Raw genomic sequence first — 11,075 nt, 5'->3', positions numbered from 1 at the left:
ACAACCTGTTTTTTCGCGTAACCTACCGAGTTGTACTATTTACAGGGTTTGCTAAAACATGAGCAACACGACGGGTGCCACATGCGAAGCAGCTGCGAGCACCCCCAGTTTTTGGTGGTGGTCGCATTGCCTCGTCTTTTGTTATAAAAATACAAATTTACCTCTTAGTTTGAAAAAAAGCCCATCTAAAAGTGTCTATTTCAAACTTGAACGGGCTAACGTCATTGTTATGCATTCGGTACGTTGTTGATACAATAGATTAATTGTTCTTTGTATATTTCAGTCAGACTACTTAAAACATTTTATTCAATTTGAATCTGGTAAAAAATCACTAATTCTAGGGAAATAAGGTTCAATTTAAGTGTTTTTTTTCTGTAAAAGAGGGACGAAAGATACCAAAGGTACAGTCAAACTAAGTAAATCTAAAACAAACTGACAACGTAAGTGTTTTGACGAGTTCATTAATATTAACAGATCTTTGTGGACAAAGGTCTGGTATGGTCAATATTAACTTACGATAGCACTTTTACTATTGCGTATAAGTATTGCCATTGTAAGCTAGAAAACTATTGTTTGATGGTCTCCTTCCGTCGCAGGGAAATACAAAGCCTGATCAAATAAATGAACCAGTAATAATGCGTTTGTTTATAACAGAAAGGTTTCCTCAATCACATGTTTGAAAGAAAACAATGAAATATCTTAAGCTCCGGATTAAGAAAAACAATTAGATACCCCAATGGTAATTGCGGCCAAGTTTGGGTAAATTAAGCAAGTTGTTTCACAGAATATTTTTTTTAAGTCATCAGACGACTTCGGCAGATGACAGACGCCAAGTGATGAGTCATGCTCATTTTGTTCATGTTGTTTCCCTGGCAAAGTGATATCTAATTTCTCTGGAGTCATTTTTGTAATGTACTGTCAATTTTACATCAAACAATCAACAAAACCGACGATACACTTTCCTGAGTTCACAATTACAAATATATGACCCTTTTTGTGATTGTTGTCTAGTTAATGTATACACTATGGCGTACTTTACGAAAAAGAAATTTTTCATGCAAAACTATGTTAAGGAATCATGTTAAATAAGCATACTTAGAGTTATAATTATCTATAAGTTTGTATTGTAAACTATCTTATGTATGAAAATAGTTTTACCTGATTCACATCAAAGGAACTAGTTTAACTAAAATAGTAAAGGTTTGTATTGTCCTCTATATTTAGATATAATGCTATTTAGTGACGTTCTTTGATGTCAAATTCATCGAATATCGGGTAAAAAGTTACGGCTAATGAACTTTACGCTGAAATTTTCTACCTGGAAAATGTTCACAAAGTCTTTTCACCTTTACCAAGATTCATTATACCACAGCCCAATGTGTACGCTTTGATGTTTTACCCGTTATGTGTTGTATTTTAAACATATCGTCAAATTATAAACGATTTAATCTTAAAACTGCAAACTCGAACATATTGTAAATAGTGTAAGAACCAATCACAACTATGTTGAAAGCAAAGCAATTATTGTTTTGAGGCTTTTTATATTTTATAATTATACGTAGTAGTTTATTCATATATCATTTTAGACAAACAGACGTCGAAATCTGCTTACACATTTTTGAAATAATACGTAGTAGTGTATTTAAACACCCAACCAAAAAAAAAACAGACATCGAAGTGTGCCCATACATTCCTTTAAAATAATACGTAGTAGTGTTTTAATACAATTTCTTAAAACCGGTTTATTTATTTTTTATCACTTATCATGAATTATTTTGTGATACACACATTCAGGATAACGAGTTTAATCTGTTTTTCTTTGTTTTTTTAAACCGTTATTATTAATTGCCAAAAATTGTGATCAAGAATTTATGTATCACTGTTAGAAACAGGTGGAAGGCGCCATTTTGGTATGCGGCCATCTTGTTTTTCGCGAGTAGTTTTGATTTTGGGTTTTTACTATTTTTTTGGTTTCTTTAAAAAATGGACTTCACAACGGCTGATTTTATAGCCATGATGGTCAACTGGGATGCTTGCTGTTAACGATGATTTGATGCTGGTAAATGAATCAATTACTCCGTAGTAGATTTCTACAAATTACACTAAACTATAATACCGTAGTACTCGGACGTTTGGGAAGCATATGATATTCATCCATCCACAATGTGCTACAAAGTGTCGCAAACGAGGATATTATACTGTACGGGAGCCTCATAAATTAAAGTTTTACGAGTACCATCGTAGATATGCTTATGTGAAATCAGAAGCTGATCCAGAATGACCTTTAAGCTGTACTGACTGAGACGGGACTGTGATGATATGTTATTTTTGTACATTCTCCATAAAATACCTTCATATGTAAATAAACGGGAAATGAGGTGCAATTACGGGATTATCTGTTATAATAATTACCGAAGTATAATAACTTAAATGAGAATATCTAAGTTGAATATGATTTTTTCCAAATCACCTAAGAAAATAATGTATTATAGTTAAATATTGGAGTAATGACTCAAATTGATTTTTTTTTTGTTAAATAATACGTCCAATGGAACATCAAAACGAATTTATATTTCAAATATGCATGTATTATTAGATGTTCGTTACTGGGAACTATATAATCATTTGATAATAGGCTTATACTTGTAAGTACTCTTTCGATTGTAGACTTAACTAAAGCTAATAGGACGAAATGTAAAACAGAAGGTTTGATGTTTTGTGTCTCAAATATAATTTTAAAAAAAATGTTTAAGGATCATAATACACATGATAGTTTTTGTTAAACAAAATAATATACATGGACGAATATACAGTAGTACAATGTCTCTTAAAGTCATAAGAAACCTCAAATTAAAAAAAAATATGCATATGTTTTTTATAACTTGGATAGTTTTCATTATACAACTTATGTACAAATACTTTTTTCTGAAGAAAATTCTTTAATTTGTCCACATTTAGAAGAAGTTTACTTATTTTTAATTGCTTGCTTCCAGCAAACAATTTGCCGACATACTTTCCGTATGCATAGTGACCCGAGCGTAACCCTCCTCGTAAAAATTCGGTGACCACAATACGCATGGATCTGTCATTAAAATAAACAAATATCTTATTATACATGTTAAACACGTGCTCAAAACCCATGCTTTTGTCATTTGTTTACCCTAAGGTAACAATCGGTTAAACTCGGCTTCAAAACACGGCATTTAATGAGCAGCCATATTTGTTAAATCATAACAAACAGAGAGAAAAAAAATTGACGATTATACGATATATTTGCGAAAATAATGATAAAATCGTGCACATAGTACTAAGTTTATGATGTATACATGCATTGGTTCAAGAATTGGACAAACATTATTTTTCACCACTCACTCGTTTCTTATGACTTTAAGTAGACAATGACTATAAGGTTATAAATACTCGTAATTCAAAATTAGTTTTCTAATGAATACCTAGTGGTAACTGATCACAATCATAAAAGTTACAAAGCAAATATCAGCTGATTTTTTTTTAACATATGTTAAGTAACCATTACACGATTTAATCATTTTGAATATATGTAAGTTACCATTGAACATGTAGTATGAGTGAAAAGAACACGTACCGATAATGTACTATGAGTAAAAGGAAAACGCACACAGAATGGACGAGAAGTAAATGGTACACATGTACAAAGTGGATGTTGAATAAAAAGAACGCGATCGCAATATGGACGATGAATGAAAGAACACATATGTAGAATATTCGATAAGGTAAAACAACGTAGAATGGAAGAAGAGTGGAAGCTAAACTAGTTAACGGTCGATGAATGGAAGGAACGCATACGCAGAATGCATGATCATTGAAAGGGACACGCACCTACAATCGACAATGAGGAGATGAACGAGTATGCGGCAGAGACGATTAATGCAAGGAAGAAGACGTACGCAGAATGAACGATCAGTAAATGTAACCCATAAGTGCAAAGATAATGGATGACAAATTAAAAGAACGTGTATACAACATGAACCAGAATGAAAGGAACGTGTACGCAGAATGAACGATGAATGAAAGGAACGTGTACGTCAAATGAACGGTGAATGAAAAGAACATGTACGCAAAATAAGCGATCAGTGAAAGGAACACGATTGTAGAATTGACAATTCCTGATGAATGCACGGAAGATATGTCAATATGAGTTTTTTAAGATCTGTAGCAGTGTTTGTTCTGTAATTTAGAAAATAGTTTTACAGATTCTTACGTGTAAAGAAATGTGTTCATGTAAAAAATACGACTCAATGAGCCACTTATAACTTAGAACAGCCATATACAGCGAAAACACTTTACTGATAGGATAGAATGTAGTAGGATAGTAGCATAATGGTTTCCTATGCTTGGTAGTAATTTGAAATAAGTGACTCTCCCACAAAACACATGAGAAAGCATGAACATGAATTGTTTGTCCAACAATTTCCAAATTGATCAGTCATAGCTGTGAATAAGAATGCATTAATGTTTTTTCAACATTTTTATCGAGGAAAAAAGGCTTTACTAAACATTTGCAGCTCAGGCATACCATACTTTTAAAAAGAAACGAAATCAATTCACCTACAGAAGATCTAGTAATATTCCTTGAAGGAATAAAACATGGAAATCGGCGTTGGATATTCATAAGATTTATTAATTTAATTAATAGGACATAGATTAGAATAAGGTAGATTATAATAGATTACATTAGATTAGATTATATTAGTGCTATCTATTACATATTAATATGAAGCCGTTTAGTTGGTTATTTGGTAAAGGTAATTGATCTGTTTGTCTGCTGTTGCTAGTCATCGTATAGCTTTTTTTATAACTCAATTTCACAAGCTCTTGTCTTGTATATACTTAAAAGTATGTATGCATGTCAATATCTGTTACATATTAATAGTCTTTTGGTTATTGGGTAAAGATAATTTAACTATTTGTCGGCTGTTGCTAGTCATATCGTATAGCATTTTTTATAAGTCAATTTCACAAGCTCTTTGTCTTATATATACTTAAAAGTATGTATGCATGTCATCATCTGTTTTATTTGTATTACAGAATGTAGAGCAATAATGATTTTAAAGCTCATTTTCCTTTATTGTATTGCAGGGGGAGACCCCGTACCATCTGGCAGCAAAAGAAGACAAGGATGATAATGAGTTCAGAAGGAATAAAAAGAAGAAAGTAATGGATTACCTGAAGGTACATTTCATGTTTTATTTACCAGTATAACATGTATAATACAAAAATGTCAGGAAGGAGACCCAAAAGTAGTTATGTCTGTTAACACGGTTCATAAGAACTAAAGTACGTATTTGGTCTTAACTCTAGGATACACAAACAAGTCAAATTCGTCTTTGGTCAACTTTGTATGAATATATAAATGTGTAACTCCGATTAAAATCTCTATTTGAGCAACATCCTACATATAATTGTAATATAGGACCCATATAGTTGTAAATGTCATAAACAGACGGTGTAAAATTGATGTAATGTGTGTAATGCAGGTCACAAAGGGAAACATATTTTGTTATGATTGTTATTTGACCTGACAACAGGTGTCACTACGGGACAGTAGTTAAGTACAAGCTAAAGTGTACTAGACATTCCATAAAAATCTACGTGCTTCATCATACAACTTGTGATTATACAGGGCTAACACCATGTATAAATAGTTCGTCTCTCATTTAGACAAACAAGTTTAGATTTTCAAATTTCTCTTAGCAAATTTTTTTTTTCTCCCTCAGATGGATTCGAACCCGTGCGTCTGTGACATCGGGACAATACCGCCTACGCCGCCTCACTTGCCCACCTAAGCTACATTAAACATGTAGCTTTCGGTGGTCGTTTGGCTTAGATCTGGGAATTTACGTTGATATTATCAAAGTATGACTGATATATCAGAACTTTCAGTACATGACTAAAAATCAAGTGCTCACACATATTTTTTAATTTTCAGATCAGATGCAAGCAAAGATAAAAAAAACTTGTTTGTCATCATGATTTTTTTTTTGATGCACCAGATACACTTTTTGTTGATGATTAACTTTATATGGCATTACAATCACTTACATAGTGTTTGACTTAGTACACACCCTTTCGTATATTATTTATTTTTCATTTGAATCCATCCTTTATAATGCCTATCAAAGTAAGGAAAAGTGAGAATTCAAAAATAACAGTGTCAAAGAAAACAAAAGCAAAACTAAGAACAATATATCAATCAAATACAATATAAAGGTTTAAATGCAGTCTCATACAACATACACATGACTAGAGCATAGTGTTTGTCTCTAAATCACCACGTTGTTATCAACATAAACTATGTCAAAATCAAACGCCATCGCCTACTGGTTAGAGCAACAATCACATAGTCAAAACTTCTTATATTTCTCTTTTGCAGAATCTATTATAATTAATTGATAATGTATGAATGTATGAATCGTTCATCTCCTGTAATTGAAGCTGATGATACATTATTATACATAGATTAATAGTAAAAATATAATATCATCAGATTACACTTTTCGCTCTCTGAAAATGTATGTATACAGAGTTATGTCATTCTGGGAACTATATTTTTATTCATCCTTTAATAGAAAATTTAGAACAAGTCGAAATAAAATACGGATCTTACACTTTATCACGCTTGATATCAAATATCATAGTTCCTTAAGTTAATATAGCATGTATAGATATTATTTAATCTAAATTGTGCATCAAATTCAAATATACCCATGGATAAAAGCCTCCAAAACTTCATTAAAGCAACTGTTGAAAAATTATTGTTTTTTTTTATGTTTTTTTGTAATTTATATTAAAGTAATGTTATGTCGTTTCTTAAATGTCTTTAATATTTAGATTAAAATCTAATTGATATACATGAAAGGTCCACATTAGAAACAAGCGGACAAGTTTTATTTAGAAGAAATTTTGAATTGAGAGTGCAGTATTTGTTTTATTTGATATTTTGGGATACACACATTTTTATACTGTAATTTTATATATGATATCCATTGTTACCTTTCTACCACTTTTTACGATAAGGTTCTATATTGCTTTTATCTTGTCAGTCTGTCCATACATTTATTCACAATCATTTGTTTCACATTTTGCCAGTCTTTCAATCCATTCATCTACATTAAGTATTTGTGTTACATTTTGCACACACTTCACTAAAAATGGCTTTATATTTGGGCAGGTGTAATGTGCGATAATTTTTCGCATTGATCAGACGATAATTTTTTGCTAGCAAAACATTTAACTTTTCAATACGGCAAAAAATAGCTTTATATTTTTGTCACATATATCTTTAGTTAATGAGTAATGTTTGTCCTTTTTGGTTATATTATTTATGTTCACTATCTCAATGTATTCACAGTATGTATACTGAATACCAATATCTTTTTGCAGTATCAAAATCACATAAAATAAAAATAAAAAATTAAAGTATTATTCTCATCTATTAAACAAATGTTTCCTTGCAACTAATAAGTCCATGGTTATATTTTGGGAGCAATTTACCAAAGAACATACATTGTTCACCAATAATACAATTATAATATTAACAATCAGACTTCAACATGGCGTTGTCAGTTTATTATCGATCTATGAGTTTGGCTGTTCCTTAAGTATCTGTCGCCCCTCTTCAAAATGTGTTTTACAGACAAACTAGACATGTTAAATGTAAAACATTTCTTTTAATTATTTCATGTAAAACAATCCTACAATAGTCGACCCTTAGGTTTTCTAGTTTATGTTATTACATGTTGTCATAATGTGGCCTTTTATAGCTAACTTTAAAATATTGATTTCCTCATTGTTGACAGTGTACGATAACATTTGGTTTGCTGCATTCTCTGTCCATTGTCTCTGATAAATAATTGTCACGCTGGAAATTGGGAATGTGTCAAAGAGACAACAACCCGACCATAGAACAGACAACAGCAGAATGTCACCAACGGGTCTTCAATGCAGCGACAATTACCCGCCCCGGATGCGTCCTTTAGCTGGCCCCTAAACAAATATTTGTGAAGCCCAGGTGGTCGTATGGTCTAGCGGGACGACTGCAGAGCAGGCGATTTGGTATCAAGATATCGCAGTAGCATGGGTTCGAATCCCGGCGAGGAAAGAACAAAAAATTGCGAAAGCAAATATACAGATCTAACATTGTTGGGTTGATGTTTAGACGAGTTTTATGTATATAGTATACATATAAAACAGGTCTTAACATCAACCCAACAATGTTAGATCTGTAAATTTGCTTTCGCGAATTTTTTGTTCTTCCCTCGCCGGGATTCGAACCGACGCTACTGAGATATCGTGACACCAAATCGCCTGCACTGCAGCCGTCCCGCTTAGACCACAAGACCACCTGGGCTTCACAAAAATTAAGCTTCGGTGGCCGGGTGTTACCTTTCAAGTCAGTTTTAATCTAGCGTCGAACTACAGTACATGATATATAAGGCATGGAGATGTAATTTTTACGTATATATATACATTTTTACAAGCAGTTATCTGACGACATGCCAGCTCCAGATTATGTCTTCATCATATGAATATCAAGCACAATCCTTCCTGTTAAGGGTTAAGTATCATACCATCATAAAATATATCAGAAGAACATAAACGTGTCTTGCCAACAACTGTTTTTTTTAAATACATGTGTTTAGTTCCGATACAAAGGCTTTATAAGTGAATCAATATTAACGCCAAAATATGCAATCTTTAATGACCTGACAACAGTATCGTAACTATATCCCTTCTAGGCGAGTGACTTTAACCATACAATTAAATTTTTAATGCACCTACCTAACACACGGCCAATTTATACATCATTTGAAAGCTACACATCTGTACTATCTGTTTTGCCCGGTCGTAAAAAAATCGTACGGTGCAATTTCCGTCAAATCAAGAGCAAATGTCAAGGACGAATCAGTGCATATTTTCTATGATTTCAGCTTGATTGCATAATATGAAATAAATAAATTTGGTGTATTTACTGTTTTCTGATTGGTTAAAATTATTAGTTTTATTTTCAATGTTGTCAATTTTGATGGCGACACGCCCACTCTGACGTTGTGTATTCATACGCCAACATGTGTGTTCGTTGTTATTGTTAATATAAATAATATAGAAAGTTCTTTAAGCTTTATTTTTGATAGAAATTTATTTATAATGAATGGCAATAATTTATTTTGATTTTATTGACCCATAAAACTAATTTTTGACTCTTCACATTTTACATAATCCACTTCGCGGATTATTCAATGTAAAGAGTCAAAGATTAGTTTTATGGTTCAATAAATTCAAAATAGATAATAGCCATTCATTAATTACATATACTAAATTCACATATGCAAACAATTTAAAAAAATAGCAGAGATATTAACAGTCATTAATCAAATGCATTTTTTAATATCTAAAGCGTGTTTTTGCTAGAAAGCACATGTTTCCAGAAATTTTAGTCAAATTTAACAAAATGTGTGAAAACCCAAATTTTTCCTTCTGATGCAAATGCTAATCACTTAAAACTAAGTAAAACCCTGTAATAACTATCAAAAAAGTTTTTGACATCATAGATTTTCTAAAATAATGCTTATTTCTTATAAAATAGCAAAACATAACAGCTCATACAGTTGCCCAAAATACCACCATCTGCGAAAGAAACATGTGATTTAATGAACAAATCCTTCAGAATCTGTAAAATTAAGGACCAAAACATATGTGCGCAAATCATACTTTTGCATGAAATAAAGGGGGAGGCGAAACTAAGAAATTACAATCTGCATTGTAACTACCAGACTGAAATAAACATCTTTCGACTTTTCTAATTGTTTAATTTGTAGCATTATAAATATTGGTGTAATGAAAAAACCTTTTATTTATTTAATGTGAACAATAAAAAATAAATTGACAATAATAAATACAAAATAAATTGACGAAAATTGAAATTTCAAAGACTTAAAAAACCTGTTAATACATTATTAAACTTGACTTTTTGATTGCTTAAATTGCATTGTTCATTGTTTAAATAAATAAATTTATCAAAAAAGAATAACTTTGAAGAAAAAATTAATTAATACACAACGATTCTAGTTGCAACTAGACTTCCTGGATAACTTGAATGACTAGTTTTTTATACTAGGATGACTTCATGTAAGAACAACTTTTGACGACTGAAAAGAAACTAACATTATCTTGAAACTTCACTTTCACTATATAGATGATGTTATCTCACTGAAAGTGCAAAATTTGTGACAATGCAGGACTCGTATTTTCTATTGAAATTGAAAAACAAAACTCAACAGCCTCAACAGATATTAGTTAACAACAGTTTACTCTATCACGTATATGGAAATCGACGATGAGTGTTTGTTGAGAACAAGTTACAACAAAAGAGATGAGAGCACAAATCAACACATAAAACACTTCTTACTACTCAATTATAAACGTTTCATTTCTGTGTAGCAACACTATAGTAACGCCTGCATATCTATACTCCTAAAGGAGGAGACCGATTTCATTTAGCCTCAACTTCTCTTAAAGAATAACAAGTCAAAAATATGTATGATATGTCATATAAATGTAGGGTTTTGTCTTTCCATTCTCAGTTAACGTACTGCCCGCAAAAATAAATAAATCTAGCTATTTAAAAACTTGCCCAATTGTAACGCAGTTTCGCGGCATCTTCTCATTGAGTATACATCTCTAAGTTGATACAATATTCCAGAGGTTGCATTTACTTCACGATTGTCGTGGTAGTGCGTAACTACTCACACTGAAGATATTAGATAAAGGCATCTATAGAATACCGCTTTTCAATAGTCATCAATCGATTTAATAGTAACTAAAACAAATCCGGGTCACAAACAAAAACCGAGGGAAAGGCATTAACTATAAGAGGAACACAAAGGAATAACAGAAACACTGAACTGCTACAAAAACAAACGCCAACATACAAAGAAACAGATTATTCAATACCAACTGCCATATACCGAACTTGGTACAGGACATTTGAAGAAAAATGACGTTTGAACATGGCTTCAAACCAGATTTCAAATGCA

Source organism: Mytilus trossulus, chromosome 6, assembly GCF_036588685.1.
Source record: "Mytilus trossulus isolate FHL-02 chromosome 6, PNRI_Mtr1.1.1.hap1, whole genome shotgun sequence".
Taxonomy (NCBI): Eukaryota; Metazoa; Mollusca; class Bivalvia; order Mytilida; family Mytilidae; genus Mytilus; species Mytilus trossulus.
The sequence above is the reverse complement of the archived record's forward strand: the minus strand, read 5'-3'. Positions refer to the sequence as shown.